We start from the raw sequence: 20,778 nt of genomic DNA, 5'->3' as shown, positions 1-20,778 counted from the left end.
CTCTTCTCTTCTTCCTCTGCTGTTTTAGACAATATCTGCACTATCAAAATAGTTGCAAATGGATCACTCTGCTTTCACCTTCCTCATTATTTTTTCACTTTCATTCAACTCATTTTCCATGTAAATGCCAGGGTACACTTTTTCTGAAATGTAACTATGATCACATCTTTCTCCTGCTTTAAAATCTTCAGTGACTTCCTGTAGTTTTTAGAATAGAGTCAAATATAAAAATAAATTCTAGCCCTCTGTGCCCAGCATCCTACCTCGTGCCCGTGTGACTTGGCTTCCGCTTCTCCTGCCCACCTCAAACTCCCTGTCCACCCTTCTTTGGCCAGGTAAGCATTCTTTAGTGACTCCGTTTAAATTAGGCATTTTAGATGTATTTCCTGATTTTTTCCAGGTTTAAAGCAAGAAGGATGCCCTTCTATCATGCTTCTCTAATGCCCTATTTAGGTCACTTATTTCAGTGTATTACAAGGCTTAATTTTCCCGTCTCATCAGATCGTGAGCAGTTTGAGGGAAGGAACTGTGTCTTACTCATCTGATAATAGCTTGTCTCTAATACGTAGGAGATGCATAACGAGTGCTAGCACAATGAATCCATGATCGTTATCGTCCAACCATAGGAAAATCGGAACTTATTTTTCAATGAATCCATGATCGTTATCGTCCAACCATAGGAAAATCGGAACTTATTTTTCCCAGCCATAGAAACCTGTTCTCCGCATGTGAATATTATCTTATATAAGTAATGTGAGCTTCATCTTATTTTCACTGTTATATTTAGGCTTTTGCTAAAACATACTCCCAGCCTTAAGAAGACGTTTCTCTGCCACTTCAGAGGTAGCAGCAGCTGTTATATGTTTTCAGCCTTGAAAAAAAAAAATAAACTCTATATTTGGATTTGCATGAAGGGATTAAAGTCTGTGCCTTTGGACAAAAGAAGCATGCCATCCGCTACCCACCGTCCCAGAGGTCTCCCTTGGGCGCTCTCACTTTTGTCAGCCTGGTCAGCCTGACATCTGTTGCTTTCTCTCTCAAGACTTCTCTGTGAACTGTGTTAAATTGGCTTAAAATATTCCAATTACTTTCCTGTACGTGAATTGCTTTAACTCTGACGACTTAATTTTAAAGTGAAATCAATAAAATTATACTGTGTTGACCTGAGTCTCTTACTAATTTTTACATATCTTAATCATCTTCATTATATCTTTTTTCAAGAGGGGAACATGGTGGGAATTATAGATGAGGCAGTCAGGGAGTGTAAGCTCAAGGATTTTTTTTTTTTTTTAATCATTAAGTTAGTTGCTATCTATGAAACTTTCAATATCATTAAACACGCATTCCCTCTGGTAGCATATTGTTCCATACTAGGGATATAAACTCTGTTAAGGGTTGAATTCTGTCCTCTCAAAATTCATCTGTTGAAGTCCTCACTCTCAGAATCTCAGAATGTGCCCTTATTTGGAGATGTCTTTATAGAAGTAATCAAGTTAAAAATGATATCACTAGGATGGGCCCCAAACCAATATAGATAGATATAGACAGGTACACATTCTGGATGTTGTGTGTGTGTGTGTGTGTGTGTTCTGGATGGTGTGTGTGTGTGTGTGTGTGTGTGTGTGTGTGTGTCTGCAGCTCAGTCGTGTCCGATTCTTTGTGACACCATGGACTACCACATGTCAGGTTCCTCTGTCTATAAAATATTCGAGGCAAGAATTTTGGAGTGGGTTGCCATTTACTTCTCCAGGGCATCTTCCCAAGCCAGGGATCGAACTTGCGTCTCTTGTGTCTCCTGCATTGGCAGGTTGGTTCTTTACCACTGCACTACCAAACCAATATAATCGGTATCCTAATAACAGGGAAACGTTTGGAGACAGAGACACACACACTTGGAAAGTGAATGCTATGTGAAGACAAAAGTAGAGGTCAGTGTGATGCATCTATGTACCAAGAAATGTCACAGATTCTCAGCAAAGCAGTAGAAGCCAAGGAGAGAGGCATAGAATAAATTCTTGCTCACAGCCCCCAGAGAGAACTAATACTAATGTTATCTTAATTTAGTATGTCTAGCCTCCAGAACTGTGCGGCAATAAATTTCTGTTGTTTAAGCCATTCAGTTTGTGGTATTTTGATATGGCAGCCCTAGAAAACTAATATAGAACCCTCCCATTTAATTATTTTCTCCACAAATCTTTGTGTGGTAAGCCATAGTCATGCCTGCTCATGGAAAGACAGGTGAGCATGTATAAGTTCTATGACACAGTCGGAATTTCAACCAAGTGATCATACAAGAAGAAAGTTATGGCTAAACACCCATACATTAGGCCTAGGTGATATCATTTTATGAGTAACAGGACTATTTATTTATTCATCATATATTTTAGTGGCATATGTATCAGGCACTGTTAAAGATGCTGAGCATTTAGCAATGAAAAAAAAAAACAAACCATAAAAAATAAATCCCTGTCCTTAAGGAGCTTACATTCTGGGAGAGAATAAGTCAATCAACAAATAAATAAGTAAAATGAATAGCATATTACATTGAGAAAGCTAAAGCAGAAAAGAGAATAGGAAGTATGGTGAGAAGGATGATTAATTTTAATCAGTGGTCACAGACGATCACAATAGAAGTTGCCATTTTAATAAAGATACGATATTAGTGAGGAATGTAGATACCAGGGGGAAAGTATTCCAGACAAAAACAACATCAAGGGCAGGGCTCTGCGGCAGAAGAATGTTTAAAGAATAAAAAGAAGACCAGTGTAAGTGAAACACAGTAAGCACGGGGGAGAGTCCTAAGAGACTAGGGTGTTAGAAGGAACATCCAAGCAGGCATCGAAATCTCCAAGGATGAGAGCAGAGTACTGCTGGAGAGAGTGCCAATGAGTCTGTGACTATCAAGGGGAAATGACTGAAGGATTGATAAGTGAGAGCAACAAGGAGGGTTAGTGGGGTGCTGTGAAAAGAAGTAAGGTTCAAACCTGGGGTGGGGAAGAGACTGAGACGAGGCAGAATGTTCTGGAAGCGGGAATGAGAGGCAAAGAGGACTGCTAGCCCACCCACAGGCCCAGAAGTAAAGGGCGTGAGGAGAAGAAAAATCTGTGACTTGACAGAACTGCAGGCAAGGTATCAACTTCAAGGGACACTCAGTTTTCACTTGGAGCCAGAGAGGAAGGGAACAGTCAAAGAAGGATTTGAGAATCTAGGAAACTTTGCTAATGATAGACTTTAAATTTTAGAGAGTACAGTAGTAGGGTTTCAGGAACTGGGGACGGACTGTGCATTCTAGCCTCAGCCAAGTGCCAACATGCCTTATGACACAAATACAAATTTGCCTAAAACCTTGGGTTGAATGAAGCCCACGAGGGAATCTGGATCCGTATGGAGTTCCCAGGTGGCACTGGTGGTAAAGAACCTGCCTGCCAATGCAGGAGACATGAGGGATGTGGGTTCGATCCCTGGGTTAGGCAGATCCCTGGGAGAAGGAAATGGCAGCCAACTCCAGTATTCTTGCCTGGAGAATCCCATGGACAGAGGAGCCTGGAGGGCTGCAGTCCATGGGGTCACAAAGACTGACACAGATACAAGTGAAGATTGAACATGACTGAGCGACTTAGCATAGACAGAAATTATGGAAATTAGTGTCTAGAAGGTAAAGGATGACCTGGCTCAAGGCTTCTATTTGACCTTTACAGATGAAGTCTAGCTTACCAGCACAAGTTATTTCTAGGAAATTCTGTGGCCCCTCTAACAAGGAGAAGGAAGAAAAAGCTAGGAACTTTTCAGCTCTGGCAGATTTATCACCTCACTTGAGTTTCTAAACCATCTTGAACACATCCCTGAGAGAAACAAAAGACAGATGCTGAGTTTGGGCTTACTAGGGAGTGTTTTGTTCTTATGTATTTTCTTTGTGTTCAGTAAAGTTTGTGAGAAGATGCCAGTGCATTCAATGGGCTTTACTTATTTATTTTTAGCCTTCCAATTAATTCCCAATTCTCATGAACTAAGGCCTAGGATACTTTGGCCAAGACCTTTCATTTGTAATGTTCACAGATCTGCTGGGACAGGCACACACATACAAGAACCCCTACAATATCCTCTGACCCCTGTCCTTGACACACATTTTTAAGCCATGGTTCAAAGATGATTCAGAAAAAGCAAACAACAGACATGTTAATGTCCCAAATTCGGTCAGTTTCCCATTAACTACCCTAATGAAGTCCCCATTGGAACTGCTCATATGGTAAAGAGAGTTGTATTCTTTCTACAGAGAGGGCTTCTCAGAGAACATCCAATCAAAATTACTACAGTCACATTGCATATTCTGTTCTTTATCTTTGGGGAACACTGGCAGAATTTCAAGGCAATCCAAGAGAAAAACATACCAATTACTCTGTAAGCCCTCGTGTGCACCTCAGGCTTTGCAGGGTTTTCATATCATTACTATTTGGGGGTAAAGTTATACAATTTCTGACCACTTTTTAATAATGACAAGTTACCATAGTATGCCAAAGCATCATTTATCAATTCCTAAGCTGACCAGGTAACCAGCGTGCCTCCAGCTGACACTGTAGCTCTAGATTAATGTCAAACCACCGCAATTTGCAGAATATCTGCATATATTCCAAGTCAGAAAAGACAGGGTTTCCAAAGTCTGGAGAACAATCCTGTTCACATTAGCTTGAAAAAAATAGGTTGAAGTTTTTCTTCAGTGGGAGTTTAAGAGCCAGAGAGCCTCCAAATTCCTCTCTTTACAGAATAACCTGAGTTTCTCTTTGGAGCTCTTCCTTCTGGCTCCCGATCCTAGGCGACCTCTCATCCTATGCCTGCTCACCCTCTTCCTCGCTGAAAGCGAGGTGTTCCTTCTCTTCATCTGAGGAGACTGAGTAATCAGGTTCCAACAACGAAGCTCCCACATGCTTCCTTGAACGTCTTTCATGAGCAAACATTTCTGAGATCTAGAGTATTAGGAGTGAATTCTGATACCGTTATAGGTCCCAAGTAGCAGTATTCCCAACTGCCATGAGGAACCAGCCTAGTATCCAGGACACTCCATTTACCAATTGCTTAATTATGGCCAAAGTGTATAACTTCTGAGATATTAGTTTTCATATTTGTAATAGGGAGAGACCAATACCTCATGGGGTTGCTAGAATACTAAAATCAGTTCCGAACTCCGTGTAGGGCCTGGCATACTACAGATGCACAAATGTAACTGCTTTTATGAGCAGATCTCCCAGCATCACTTGCTGCTTCGTGTGACATTTGCATTGGACTATCACTTCACCTTTGTGGATGTCCCCATGCATTTTGTACAGGAATTAGATAATCTTGTATAGAAGGGGTTCACGTCATTGGATACACTTAAATACAATTTAACAAGGCATATAATTTTCATTTTTTGCACACATTTTCAAGAGCCATGAGCCAGTTATCACTTACTGAATGTCAAAGAGGCTTGGTTTACCTATAATTGGTTATACTATTGCAACTGTAAAGGGAGGTTAAATGTTATTAAAGAAACCCCAAAATACCACTAATTGAACAAAATATAATTCATAAAGAAGTCTGAGTGGTATTCCTGATTTTGGTGGTGATGTTTATAGAAGTAACTTAGATATGTAAGATCTTGTGGTTCTGCCCTTCTCTACATCATCTGAGATATCTGTGAGGCAGATTGATATAAATCATAGAGAATCTCACACAGAAAGCTTTTATAGGAAAAACTGTGTGTTATTCATCATTTCCACCTCCATTCCAATGGCTAAAACTCATTTCCATGGATGTATTTAAAAACTGCCAAAAATGAAAACAAACAAAAAAAAACTGCAAAAGAGCCTGAAGAATATGGTCCACCTAGATATCCAAAAGCAAAAGAGAAACAATTTTTTCACACAAAATAATATACAGAATGTGATTATAAATGTTTAGTTCACATTGGGGGAATAGCTCTTAGCATTACCCTTTTTCTTGTTAATATTTCTGTTCCTTTTTAAATTACTCATCAATACTCCCCACATGAGTTATGACCATTAAGGAAATGCATAGAGTAGGAAAAAAGGCTGCAGGTCTACGCACATCTGTTTTAATTGTCTTGTTTCTGAAACTATAGAGTTCATCTCCTCACTCTTTAGTAGAAGTCCTTGCATCTTACCCCTTGCCCAGGTTAGCTATATCCCTCTATTATTTTATTCCTTTCTCATCATTTCATGCTAGGAGTAGGAACACTAAATTTAAATACCAAGGTAGCAGCAAAAACATTACGGTGTTCTTGAAGAAAAATACATACTATGATGAGCTTTTAGAGTTTTTATACATGTATATATTTTTGGACTATTTTTTAATTGACTGTTCCATGGGAAACCTTTTCTTCCTATTAATGCATAAACTATTTTCTTGCAGTTTTTCAAATTCTCTCAAGCTTTCTTACACCAGGAAGAAACCTTGGAAGCTCATCTGCCCTTTGACACATCTTTTCAATAATGACTGACCCTGTAAGAAGCAGGAGATACTAGATCATGGGCTTTCTACAGATAGCAACAGCAGGAATAATCACCAGAAGGGAATGGCAGGCAAAGGTTGAAATGGTTTAAGTGGACCAGAGTCAAATAAACACAACACATACCTCATGATTAATATTAAAACTATATTCACAAATCCTTAAATCTGAAGGGTATGCTTTATTCGCAGGGGTCATTTATAGACCCCATATCTTTTAGTGATCCTTATATCTTATTTCAAGTTTGCTGGAATTTTCTGAAGTCATTCCTCCAAATCAGTTAGCCTCTGGGATTTAGTTAAGAGCCCCACTATAGTCATTCCAAAATTTGTACCACTTTGGAATATAGGCCATATGGAGTGGTTTTCCCTAACCCTCTACATAAGGCAGCCAATGTATATGACAACTGGTCAACATCATGTCAGCAATATATAGCCACATTCATGTGGGTTTTTATGACCAGTTTACATTGTGTTTAAGCCAGGCTCTGAATCTCTTCCAATTCTAACCACATTAAAGAAAATACATTAACACAAACATAAAAGAGATCTGTTTTCACTTTGTCCATTTTCATTAAAGTTGGAAAACCCATAATCTTTCCATTTGAGGGCTTATTTGGTAAATTAATGATGATTGAGGAGTGTGTTGGTTGGATATGTGTATAATTTCCTCCCTTTACTCTCGAGAATCTCTGCACTCACTCAAACTACTATTTTTTTTTTTTTTTTGAGATAAAATGAGAAGAGTAAATAATAACTCATTTTCAAGAAACACTATGGTCATTTAGGAAGCAGGTACTGTCTGGTGGTAAAGAATGCAGATTTGGGATTGAGCAAATCTGGGTACTGAGTCCAGTTCTGTTATTTAGGAGCTCTGTGACTCCTCTCGGAGAAGGCAATGGCACCCCACTCCAGTACTCTTGCCTGGAAAATCCCATGGACGGAGGAGCCTGGTAGGCTACAGTCCATGGGGTCGCTAAGAGTCGGACACGACTGAGCGACTTCACTTTCACTTTTTCCTTTCATGCACTGGAGAAGGAAATGGCAACCCACTCCAGTGTTCTTGCCTGGAGAATCCCAGGGACGGAGGAGCCTGGTGGGCTGCCGTCTGTGGGGTCGCACAGAGTCGGACACGACTGAAGCAACTTAGCAGCAGCAGTGACTCCTCTGGGAAGTAGGGAGAAATGAGAGCAAGACCTACCTCAGGGCATGTGAAAAGGATTAAGTATGAAAATGCACATAAAGCACTTGGCCCAATGGTTGGTATCTAGCAGGGATCCATCATCAGTATCACTCATATCTTTATGTGCCGGCACTGAACAGCAGGCTTTACACAGCACTCCCTACTGTAATCAGAGGAAGTGAGGTTCGACACTGTGTTGTAGGGGAATAAATTGAGCCTCCTAGAACTGAGCTCCCTAAGCACAGTACTCATTTTTGTAGAAGAGGCACTTACTCAACAGTCATGCCATTTACATGCTGCTGCCCCATCCCAAGAGCACTGAATGATACTCCTAAGGGTATGAAATACGATTTTCTAAGATAGCTAATGACATTATGCATGAGTTGAAAGTAACAAAGAAAAAAATAAATGAACACTTTTGTTTATCAGCTGCTCTATGAAAATGGCTTTCTCTCTCTGCTTTCGCACCGACAGCCCAATCTATTCTCTAGGGAAACCAAAAGGTACTGATGGAGGTTGTCTACTAGCCTTTGTTCAGTTCATGATATAACTATCGCTTATTTTTCTAGTTTTCTTTTTTCCTCACCCTGAGAAGAATCACTTAATCCAATATTAAAAATAAAGAAGAAATTAATTTTTTCAGTAATGAGTTCTCTGGCATTCACTGCAATAAACAACAATAGGATTATATATTTGGCTTATAATTTTGAAAAGAAAAACTATTATTAAACATTCAATCTTTAAAAATTGTAATTTAGTTTTGTGCTGCATTTAGAAAGATTATATGCAATTATTCACATATATATTCACAGATTTCTACATTCATAGATACATATTTGTTCTCAAATATTTGAAAAGAGAAAACAGCCCAAAATATGCTCTTATCCTTTCTATTTTATGTTAAGATTCTATTTTACTACAAAGCTGGAGAGCTGGAAATCACTACCCAGAGAGTTTGTCATGACCTCACTCTTTTCATATTAAGCTAAGAAAAATGAAAATGTGAGAGAATTCAATAACGATAGTTATCATCTCTTTAATTCTTAAAACATTTGAGGATTTTCTTTTTCATTTTGGAATCAATGAAACAAATGATTGTGTGGGATCAGTGAATTATTTCAAAAAGCCTACATACATATTTTTACTTGTTTTATTGATTTGACCTAGAAAATGTCATCATATCACCCACTTAGTTGGTTCCTAAGTGAGAAAAACTTGGTCACACCACATAATTAAATTAAAACTAGCATTTCTGAACCCAGATTTCATTTTAATTTGAACAACAGGTGATTATAATGCTTCACAGTATTTCCTATGCTTCATGTTCACACATGCTTGTCAAGCAAGTGTAATATAAAACATCTCTTCCTAATGACTCCTGCTTCCTGTGAGAGGCTCAGTTCAAAACTTATAAATATTTGGAGGATGAGGCAGAACAGCAGTCTTATCAGTTTTAATTTGTCACTCCGCAGCTTGCCTCCATATTAAGCCCTCACGTCCAGAGATGGTCCATAACTTTGAGATTAGCTAAGCCTATGAGATAATACATCCTACTTCTTTAACCAGTTTTGGTGTGCTGCCAGAGATTTATAAATGTTGGTCAATGCTTAAGTTTTCTTCAGGATACTTCTGCAATCAGTCTGCAGAGATTTGAATAGAAACCGCTTGGCCTTAAGAAAGGAAAAAAAAATCCTCACTCAGACAGAAAAAAATACGTATACAATAAGTAAATAAAATATACGGGAGCTAAGTCAAAATAGAGAAGGTCTTAGAAGGAAACAGAAGTATAAAGTAAAGAGAATTTTAAACACTACGTGATTCTACTTTATCCTTTCAACAATGAAAAAATAAACTCAAAAGAGACTTTCACAAGGTCACTGGAATATTTGGGTTGAAGTGAACTCTAAACCCAGCGGTCATTGCATTTCATCAGGAAGCCTTACTCAGTAAGATCCCTCAATCGGAGGTTGCTGGAAGCACACGGTGCTCCAGAAGCCTGGGCATCTGTACTTTAAAATAATAAAAAAAAAAAACCAGAACTTAGTAAAGGACAGAAATGCACAAACCCACAAAAGGATTCTTATTAGTGAATAGATGACTAATCACTGGGTCTTTTCCACTTTTAATTTGAGAGGTTTATGATTCATAAGCCTGATGTGAGAGGCCACTCTCAGCATGAAGAGGTCTGAGGAACCAGGGAAAAAGTGAAAAGAGGGAAAAGGGTGATGATTAAGTCCACAGAATCAGATGTGGCAAAGTTAACCAGAGAATCTTTGTCCAAGACCTACAGAGATCGCCACGCAGCAGCTAAGGCTGTCTGTGCCCATTTGCCACCTTGGTACCTTCGTTTTTACAGAATGAGAAAGGCAGAGATGGGGAGAACAAAGTTGGCTCAGGCACTCTGCCTGTAATATCTTAAAAAATTCCAAAGTTCCCATGAAGCAAAGATGAACTATCTGTGACCACAAGGATTATAAAAAACAATAATTCTAGCAGGGAGTACAAATTTGTATTTAGTCCATATGTATCCTTTGGTGGGGGCAGTTAGTGTTTTATTGAGACTAGTGGGGGAAAAAAAATCTATTTATGAACTAAAAAGTTTCAGAGTTCTGTGGATATATTCCTGGGACCCTCTGACTAAACATACACTGCATATACTTACATATGATCAGTCAGGTTCTATAAATTTGTGTAATCAGATTATATACCTTTATACACTAAAAATTCTAGGCTGTATTTATGAATTTTTATGCACCTCCCAGAAATACCTATGGCAATATATTGGCAGAGGAAATCCCTACACTATATTAATATGTGTGAGTGCTTAGTCGCTCAGTCGTTTCTGACTCTTTGCGACCCCATGGACTGTAGCCTGCCAGACACCTCTGTCCACGGGGATTCTCCAGGCAAGAATACTGGAATGGGTTGCCATGCCCTCCTCCAGGGAATCTTCCCAACCCAGGGATCAAACCCAGGTCTCCCTCATTGTAGGCAGATTCTTTGCCATCTGAGCCACTTGGCAAGCCCAAGAATACTGGTGTGGGTAGCCTATCCTTTCTGCAGGGGATCTTCCTGGCTCAGGAATCACACCGGGGTCTCCTGCGTCGCAGCTGTATTCTTTACCAGCTGAGCTACCAATGAAGTCCCCACTATATTAAAACATGATGGGAATTTTTGATTAGGCAAGAAAACAAGAAGAGAAAATTGATGTAATATGTCCACACTTGGACAATAATTCCTCATTCTAGGCTTTATAATATATTTTATACACAATTCTTCAATATATTAAGACATAAATATAGATTCAGTGCATGTACTTGCTAAGTCACTTCAGTAGTGTCTGACTCTGTGAAACCCTATGGACTGTAGCCCATCAGGTTCCTCTGTCCATGGGGATTCTCCAGGCAAGAATACTGGAGTGGGTTGCCATGCTCTCCTCCAGAGAACCTTCTCGACTCAGGGATCAAACCCGTGTTTCTCAGTGTCTCCTGTATTGGCAGGTGGGTTCTTTACCATTAGCACCACCTGGGAAACTCATATACTCAGTAGGATTCTCCTAGTCTTTACCTGATTCCAAGTCGGCTGAGGAAAACACTTCGGGTACAGTTTCCCACATCAGAATCCCCTGCGCCTTAGATATGAAAACTCTAATTCAGCCAAGCCGAAATGAGGCTAGGAATGCATGTTTTTAAAAAGTCTTAGAAAGCCAAATAATCTGTCATATAGTTAAGTTTAAGAACCTCAGGGCCGGGGCAATGGGATGACCCAGAGGGATGGGATGGGGAGGGACGTGGGTGGGGGGTCCAGGAAGGGGAATAGCCCCCAACTAAAATAAATAAATTTATAAAAAAAAAAAGAACCTCTGATTCCCAGCATTATCAATTTCCCTTTGCACAAATTCCAAACATAAAATTCTCTAACCTTAAACTTCTCTAAACCTAAAAATTCTCTGAATCTTAAAATTCTCTGAATCTTAAAATTCTCTAACCTAGAACTGTTCTCAAGAACCGAAGATCTAAAGTCATGTGACAGGGTAGATACTCTGAAGCACCAGGGCCAGCCAAAACATTTGGGTGAAGGCAGAGAGTCAGTTCTTCAAGCCAGCATATCAGTCTCATCAAGGGCAGTGATGATGTCTCATTTGCATCCCCAGGTTCTAGCACAAGGCTTGATGCTCCTGAAAAACTGCTTGATGAATGAAAGTGGCATGCTTGTGGGGGACAGTGAAGCACAGACATTTTGTAGTACCTATGTAACTGAGAGGTGACGATGACCAGAAAGTAAAAAGAACTAGGGGAGGTATGTTAGATCTAGATGTTTACCATCCACTTTCACACTCTTGAGGTTTGAACCAAAACTTAGATGGTCAAGGACATGGAGGCTGGACAGCCGTCCTTTGCTGGACTTAAATATATGAATGAGTGGCTATAGTGTTTATGCCTCATCTTTCTTCACATTGTCAGGGTGTATATATATATATATATGCTTACTGATCCTCTTGCCTCATCATTAGCAAGAGATAAATGTAGCTATTTTCTATGAATTCAAAGATGAGGATGCTGAATGCAGGTGAAACACAGCAAGTGGTAGGACCACTGTGCCAGGTGGTCATTCTGGTGAAGAGTGGGATGGTAGAGCTCTGCAATGCCAAGGTTTCCTTTTTTTTTTTTTAAACAAATACTGATGATTTATATGTAGAAACCACTGCCTTTTTATGCCTAAGTCTTAAAGGGGAGGATAAGGGAAATCCAAGAAGGATACCACCTGAGACAACATGAGCTAAGTCTTTATTAAACATAACTTGACATTAACTGGCACCTAATTTCCTCTCAAATGCCAGATTACAAAGATTTTACTGTGTGTGTACCCCATGTCTATAGGGTAATGAGGTGGGGTTTTATGTGGTTTATGGAAAGCAGTTCTCACTATTTTATAGCCACTTCCCACCCTTTTCCCTATTCTCAGCAGTAAATTCTCTTTCTTTTGATGTTCTATATCCCTACCTCAATTTCTAATCTCTATCAGGTCAACAATTTGCTAAACGTTCAATAAGTCCAACTTCAAGTTTTTCTCTCCATTTTCATCTTTTATCTGGCAGAATTTACCACTCATTAGCATAAAAAAGGGAAAAACACCTTATATTTGTTGAGATTTATATTTAGTTGTTTATAATTTCTATTGCATGGACAAGAAAGTTAAATCATGAAGAAACTAAGATGAATATTCTAGGTTAATAGGAAGTTCATCAGCAAAAAAAGCAGAAAAAAGAAACCAAACTTTGTTTAGAACATTTTAAGAAATTGTTTTTTACTTAATTTTTACAACCAAATTATTCGGGTGAGTAATCATTCAATTGGGAAGAAATTGTGGTGTTCTCAAACCATCAGGAGTAGAATAATCTACAACCAGTAGGTTTAGAAGTATGAAGATTTGTTTGTGGGAAAAAGTACAAGTATGTTATCAATTAGAACCATAGCACAGCCTTTTTCTCTTGGAAGGGGAGATCACTTTTGGATTGTAACATGCAGTTTTATGGTGTTTCTCCCCTTAGATTTGGAGTTTAAATAATTTCAAAAGAAAAGTTTTCTAGTTTCCCACAGTCCATGAGAGGCTTGTGTTTCTGCACTTTTGCTCACACACTAGAAATTCTGTTATATTAGTCTCCATCCCTCCCTGGGGAGCAGATGATGCCTCTTCATCCCTTGCAGAGCTGGCCTCAAATGGTAATGAAACCCACTGAGGAATGCAGGAAAAATGGAAAAGAAAGAGCCAGGTTAAATGATACCCCAACTGCTAAATCTCAATGATGTCAGCTCCTTGAGAAACATGTGCGTATGCATTTTCCCCCCAAAATCCTAAAGTTCCTCTTCTCTTAGTTTTTGAATTTTTTTTCATGTCCCCTTAAACAAAAGCCTACCACCAAGGCTATAGATCCATCTAGATCATCCTGCATGTACCACATGACATTCAGAGATAGGGTTTTAAAGATACTGAGCCTCTGTTTGAACATGAAAAGTAAGTAAGTATTGTAAAATTGCTCAGCAAAATCAGTTTACTGGGAGTGATTTGGAAGGTCAGAAGAACCTTTTTTTTTTTTTTTTTTCTTTTGCAGCTGCTTAAACACTGACTAGAAATTAAGACATTGGAATAGCATTTTTGCTTTATGGCCATGATGCAACTCAGTGGTTTCAAACTTTTTACCAAGGACAAGCCAATCCTGAAAATAGGTCTGTTTTCCACTAGTTCTTTAGAAAAGAAAATGTTTAGCTTTCCCCAATCTGTCAATCTTGTGGTAAGGAAATGCCACTGGGGTACCTTTAATAAGAATCTGGACTCAGAAACAGCTGTACAAATCATAAAATGAGTTTTTTCCCCTTTTAATCCGACTGGCATTCAAGTTAATGGGCATTTTCAGAGATGGAATATAAAGTAAACTCACTCTGAAACCCACCCTGGAGAACAGACACACACCACCATGACAACGTGTTTAGAAGGGGATATTCTGATCAATGATACTGGAAGAAAATGAGGGATAGTCATTTATGATACATTTATGATACTGTAAGCAAAGACTCTCCTAGGGCTGTCTACCAACAAGTAGATAGTAAAGCAAATTGATGCAAAAGAACAGGGTCTCTTGAAAAGGAAGAAAAACACCCTTGAGAGATGATATGAAGAATACTGCTCTTTCATAAATTAATACTCTCTCCCTGGCAATGTTAAATGAAAGAAAGATGAAATCCCCATATAGGAAGCTGAATAAAGGCTTCCTACTGCACAGCAATAACAGGGAATCCCTGAAATCCATTTCAACCCCAGAGTGACAGAGACTGGCAAATCATTCCCTTCCCCTTCACACTCGTCCCTCCCTGCCAAAGAAACCATTTTGCTGTTAGACTTCACCCTATTAAAATGCAATTTTATCTTACTTGGTGTCTGCCTTTGCTGCTGTTAAGGGTATAGACTCCTTTCTTCACACACCAATCAGAGTGAAAGCACCGCAGACAGAAGGCAGAACCCCAGCTGCCCTGGTAGCAACACAGGATGTGACCCTTGATTTAATTGTGCAGGGCAATGTGTCCCCCAGATAGGTTCTGCAAGCCCTGGTTTAAGAATATCTGATATGTGTAATGTGTGGCTTGGGATGATCTCCTCTCCTGCTTCTCTTCCTTCCTCTGTGAAAAAGAATACAGGTCAAGGGAGGAGATAAAACACTCAGGTCTAGGATAGACTTTTCCATTTAAATTGGTTCAATATGTTCTGAGCATCTCACCTTGTGCCTTACACAGAGATTGTGGGGAAAAAAAAAAGAAAAAAAAAACACAACTGAACCCTGCTTCCTTAAGTGTAACAGTTTCAGAGAAGCACATAGCAAAATTTTGTTACAAATAAGTTATTATGAAACCATTTCTCCAAAGGTTTCCATTTCTAAAGAGCTCTGCACGGCATTGGAGGAAGACACCTAGAGGAAAGGGGTTCTGTGGTAATGACCTAGGGCATAATGCAGGGGGTTGGAGAATTAACTAAGAATCTGGCTGGTAGCAGACAAAGAGGAAAGGTTCAGATTGCTAAACTCATAGCTGTTGGGAAAGTAATAGTTGGTGAGAAAACCCTCAAGTTGTTAGGATAGAAAGAATCAACACGTTCTCTGGTAGAAAGGCTCCCAGCGCCCAGCAATAAGTAAATAAATGGAAAGGTAAATGCATGTATATGACTGGCCTTTGCTTTTCTTCCCTATCCCTTTCCTCCATACCTGGGACTGTTGAATATCATTCAGCAATCAGCATTTAATAAGAACCAGTTATTATGGAGGCACAGAACAAGACCCTCATCACACAAAGTCAATCAAGGCATGATTTCTAACTACTACACCACACCAAAATCCTTCAATGCAGTACTGCCTGTTTGGCTTTGAATCTGTCAGCAGTTGCATAACAGTTGATGTGATCTTCCAAGGCCTAGCTTTTCTGAGTGCTCCCTATGTGACAACAACTCTTCTAGGCACTTTAAATTTGTCTCCTAGTTATAGTCTTCCCAGGTAGCATTATGAGTTAAGTATCTACCACCATTTCACTGATGATGATGAACCAGATTCTGAGCAATGAAATAATTTGCCCAAAGTTACTTATGACGGCAGAACTGAGGTTTAGGTGCATTTATGACTCAAAATTGTTATCTGTTAACATACAGGTGTTGGTGGTTCTTTATTTAGGTAGTTTATACAACTCAGGGTTTGAATCTATGGTCAACATTCTCCTCCCAGAACACTTAATGCAGAAATGAAAACATCAGGAAAAATGATCATAAAGTGTGCATCTTTCTCATTGAGGAAAATGCTCAAATTCGACACACACTCACTTGGAATATCTAAGTGTATTCTCTCACCTTCATCCTATGGGAGATGTGTCTCTGCATACCTGGGTACCAGAGAGAAAGGCTGTGGCTAGCTGGAAGCATTATGACCCTAGGGGAGTCTGCAATGCACTATCAGTATCATACTTTCTGATTAGGGCAAAGATTTAGCTCACCACTTCCTCATGAGTTAGACAATATTAGCAAAGTCCAGCATGAATCAAGAGAATAAATCAAAATTAATTTAGCTTGCTTCTAAAGGGTCCACCAGTTTCCTGTAATTATTAAAGAAAAAAGCCATACACTATTCGTATCATAGGTTTCAACTTCGAAAGTTGTAAACGTTTCTGTTTATTATTTTATCCCTCTATGTGTCCATTTTATCTCTCCATACATGTTAATTTATGTTTTAGAAATAAATAAACACAATGGTTTATTAACTTTCACAAAACTAATAGTAAAATAAATTATTCACAGATTCTTAACATTTTTGACTCAACAGGTAGGTACTTATTTTTTTAACTGGAAAATAGATTAAGGACAAAATACATGAGCATTTTTAGTTCTTTCTGGACTTCCCTGATGGCTCAGATGATAAAGAATCTGCCTGCAATGCGAGAGACCTAGGTTCTATCCTTGGATTGGGAAGATTCCCTGGAGAAGGGAATGGCAACCCGTTCCAGTATTCCTGCCTGGACAATGCCCATGGACGGAGGAGCCTGGCGGGCTACAGTCCATGGGCTCACACAAAGTCGGACATGACTAAGCAACTAAGCACACAGTTCTTATACTCTATTTCAAAATACTATATATACTATTGCATATTAATCTCCTCTTAGGTTTATGCAAATATTCATTTGACGCCCAGTTATGTCTTTATTCTTGGAGAGAGGTTTGATGAACAACCACTAAGTAACCGGGAATAGATATAGCATTCAGGTGGCGTGGCATTGTAAGTCACATAGAAGAGTATTGGCCGTCATTATTAGCCCTCAAAACTGTTATAGAGGTATGAGAGGGGCATAGAAGTAGAGAAGACTATATTTATGCATTTAATACTTATTTATTAAACATTTACCAAGAAAGAAGCATATTCCAAGCAGAAAGAAAAGCAAATTGACAGGGTCTATTTTTACTTATGAGCATGTAACAAGATCAGTGTGGCTAGAGCTAACTGTGGTGGGGTTAAGTGGTAGAAGATGAGATCAAATGGAACAGATGAGTTAAATCATGCAGTGCACTGGGTGTAAGGCAAGGACACTGAATTTCATTATGTTAGTGAAATGGGAGGCCAGTGGAGGATACCAATTAGATGGATTGCATGAGCTGAGAATCCCACACTATCTGGACTTGCTTCTTCTCTTTTCATAGATATTACTTATCTATGAGCTGAATCATCACAGGCAAATTATATTCTTGATTCCCTTTGCTACTGCTACTGCTAAGTCGCTTCAGTCATGTCCGACTCTGTGCGATCCCATAGACAGCAGCTCCCCAGGCTCCGCCGTCCCTGGGATTCTCCAGGCAAGAATACTGGAGTGGGTTGCCATTTCCTTCTCCAGTGCATGAAAGGGAAAAGTGAAAGTGAAGTCGCTCAGTCATGTCCGACTCTTAGTGACCCCATGGACTGTAGCCTACCAGGCTCCTCCATCCATGGGAGTTTCCAGGCAAGAGTACTGGAGTGGGGTGCCATTGCCTTCTCCTGATTCCCTTTACAAGACCATGAATATAGAGGTTCTGACTAGGTCCACTAATGGAATACTTACAAAGAAAAATCTGGTAACTAGAGAGGGGTGTGGGGCCAGTTGGAGTGAGGCTGGGCCAAAAATCAGAAGTAGGTTAAGTCTTTCACATTGCCCAGGAATGGATGGGTAATATAGGGAGGAGAGCCAAGGGACAAACTGGAAGTGGGAAGCTAGTACTGTGCAGGAGTGGAGGGACAGACAACAAACCCGGGATCAAAGATAATTCTAGGGCTTCCCTGGTGGTCCAGTGGCTATGACTTGGTGCTCCCGATGCAAGGGGCCCAGGTTCAATTCCAGGTCAGGGAACTAGATCCCACACGCTGTGACTAAAGAGCCCACTCTGGTACAGCCAAATAAATAAGTAAAATCAGAAATACATATATATTCTAAAACCAACAACACCAGTTATTGCCAGTAGCTTCATGGGGTTCAAATTAAATTCTGTAAATAAACCACAGCCTGCCGCTGAAAGAAGCACGTTCAACATGAGGAGAATCAAACTTTCATCAAAATTCTGCAAATAATTCTCTCCCTCGAGTTGCATTCACTTTATCTTTAAAAAAATCTGCCTTTTTTCAATTAATGAAACTCTAGAGAATTTAAGCCAAAAACATGTAATGTATAAGGGGTAATTCAATTATTAAATATTTTGTCAACTATTTTGACTCTCAATCCAGTGACGTTTTTGCTTTTAAACTTTTAAAAATATTTCACTTACATGATTTCAGAACATTTGAATTGGAGGTTTACCATAACATTCCATAGCTTTTACGAGTCACTGAGAGAAAACATTAATTCAGACCCTAAATATATACTTTATTTGATTGTGTTTGTATCTGCCTGTAATACGGGAGACTGAAGTTCAATCCCTAGGTTGGGAAGATCCCCTGCAGAGGAAATGGTAACCCACTCCAGTATGCTTGCCTGGAAAATTCCATGGACAGAAGAGCCTGGCGGGACCCAGTCCATGGGGTTGCAAAGTGTCAGACATGACTGGGTGACTCGCACTTTCACTTTCACTGGTATCTTATGGGTAGAGCCAGGGATGCTGCTAAATATTCTATAATGCACAAATATTCTAAATGAACAAAAATTCATCCAGTTCAAATTTTTAATAGTGCTGAGGCTGAGAAACACTGATGTAAATGAAAATTTTTATTGTGAAACCACTTTGAGGTTGACTTTGAGGTTTCACAACTATTCTTTGCTAAATGAATTGCAACCAAGAAATCAGTGGTAGATGATGCCAAAAGCCAGGGCTAAATGATGTTGGAGAGTTGGAGGCAGTTTGAGCCACAATCAGTAGAAAAGAGAATAAGAAGAAAGTGACAGATGTCTACCACGGAATACTATATTACACTTAGAAGAAACAAATTAAACATATGCACAGCACTATCCAAAAACACAACACTGATGAAAAATCAAGAAGCAGAATGAAACATCTATCAAAATATACTTTAAATATATAACAAGTATCATAAACAACAAAGTATACACAAAACAATACAGTTTATGAAAACACCAATACACAAAAAGATACTTATTAAACTTCCTAACATCATATCCTGTCTGGAGGAAGAAGACAAAGGGTTATGGAAGGAAGAGAAATGATCAACTAATAAGTCAATTAAAAGATAAATTAAGATAATGTGCCATCAACTGAAATTTGTGATTACTTCAATTCTTTTCATCTGATGTTTAAATATACACAGTGCTAAACCCTAAGTGTGCATACTCAAAATTAGGACAGATGATAAATAAAATTTTAATTATTCACATTGGGATTTCAAGGATATTCTCACTAAGGAGAGATATGAAGAAAACATTTTGGGAAGAATAAATAACTGCTTCTTAGATCAAGTAATTTTAGAATCCATATGGAACGGAAATGCACTGACTGAGTTCTGCATAAAAGACAGGAAGTGAATCAGAATTATATAAATGACTATATATTAGTGATCAGTATATGATTAAGTTTCACATTCTGCTGAGAGTGGGAAAGCCAAGAAACACTGAACACATGCTAACTCAATTTTATAAAAGAGACCTACATCAAAATGTGGATATTAGGAAAAAAATGCAAAAGAGTTGGGGAAAAAAAAAAAAAAGCAAATAATCTACCAGAAACCTGGAGACTGTTTAAAACACCTTATTATTAACACAAGCCCGGGAAAAATGTGTGCCAAGGATCAAGAAACCCAGGTGCTCAAACAAAATTCCTGTATGGCTAACTGGCAAAGCAAAAGAGGGCACTGTGGGTGAGAGGGGAGAATAGCATTTTTAATGGTACAATTGGCCTCCTGAGCAAAACAAGAAAATTCACAAACTAAGAAATTCAGGTGCAAAAAACATCAAGCCAACTAAAAATGACTTTAAGAAACAGTGCACTCAATATTCCAAAGAAATCTAAAAGCTTTTTGTAACAAAAAATGAAGCAACAGCAAGATGCCAGGTCAAGAATCCCCAGGATATACAATGATGGTAGTGGAAAAGCTGACCCTTGAAATTAAATGGATCTGACAAAAGAATCAAAGGATTCTTTATTTCAATTTTTATTATAAAAAATGTTAGCTGAATATTTAGTTCCAAATAATCCTCAAATTTTTTAAAGTCAAGGAATTTTAAAAATGTTGTAATTTTATGTATTCTTCACATCATCATTTACCATCATAATTCAGTTCAGTTGCTCAGTCGTGTCCCACTCTTCGCTACCTGACCTACTGCGGCACATCAGGCTTCCCTGTCCATCACCAACTCCTGGAGCTTACTCAAACTCATGTCCATCGAGTTGGTGATGCCATCCAACCATCTTATCCTCTGTCGTCCCCTTCACCTCCTGCCCTCAATCTTTCCCAGCATCAGGGTATTTTCAAACGAGTCTGTGCTTTACATCAGGTGGCCAAAGTATTGGAGTTTCAGCTTCAGTACCAGTCCTTCCAAAGAATATTCAGGATTGATTTCCTTTAGGATGGACTGGTTGGATTTTCTTGCAGTCCA

General features: G+C 39.0%; 1 protein-coding gene across 4 annotated transcripts in view; it reads right to left on the bottom strand.

The window, feature by feature from the left end:
• Positions 1-20,778, bottom strand: part of LOC145509640 (uncharacterized) — a 596,722-nt gene that overhangs the window by 502,151 nt on the left and 73,793 nt on the right. The window contains exon 3 of one of the 4 annotated variants that reach the window (XR_014056258.1): positions 8,422-9,688. The exons of the other annotated variants lie outside the window; for them this stretch is intronic. The gene's annotated coding sequence lies outside the window, so the exon portion shown is untranslated. Of the gene's footprint in view, positions 1-8,421; positions 9,689-20,778 lie in introns of those variants that run through there. 4 annotated transcript variants of the gene reach the window in all.

The sequence above is a fragment of the Giraffa tippelskirchi genome, chromosome 6 (assembly GCF_054371585.1).
Source record: "Giraffa tippelskirchi isolate mGirTip1 chromosome 6, T2T-mGirTip1v1.2.pri, whole genome shotgun sequence".
NCBI lineage: Eukaryota > Metazoa > Chordata > Mammalia > Artiodactyla > Giraffidae > Giraffa > Giraffa tippelskirchi.
The sequence above is the reverse complement of the archived record's forward strand: the minus strand, read 5'-3'. Positions and strand labels throughout refer to the sequence as shown.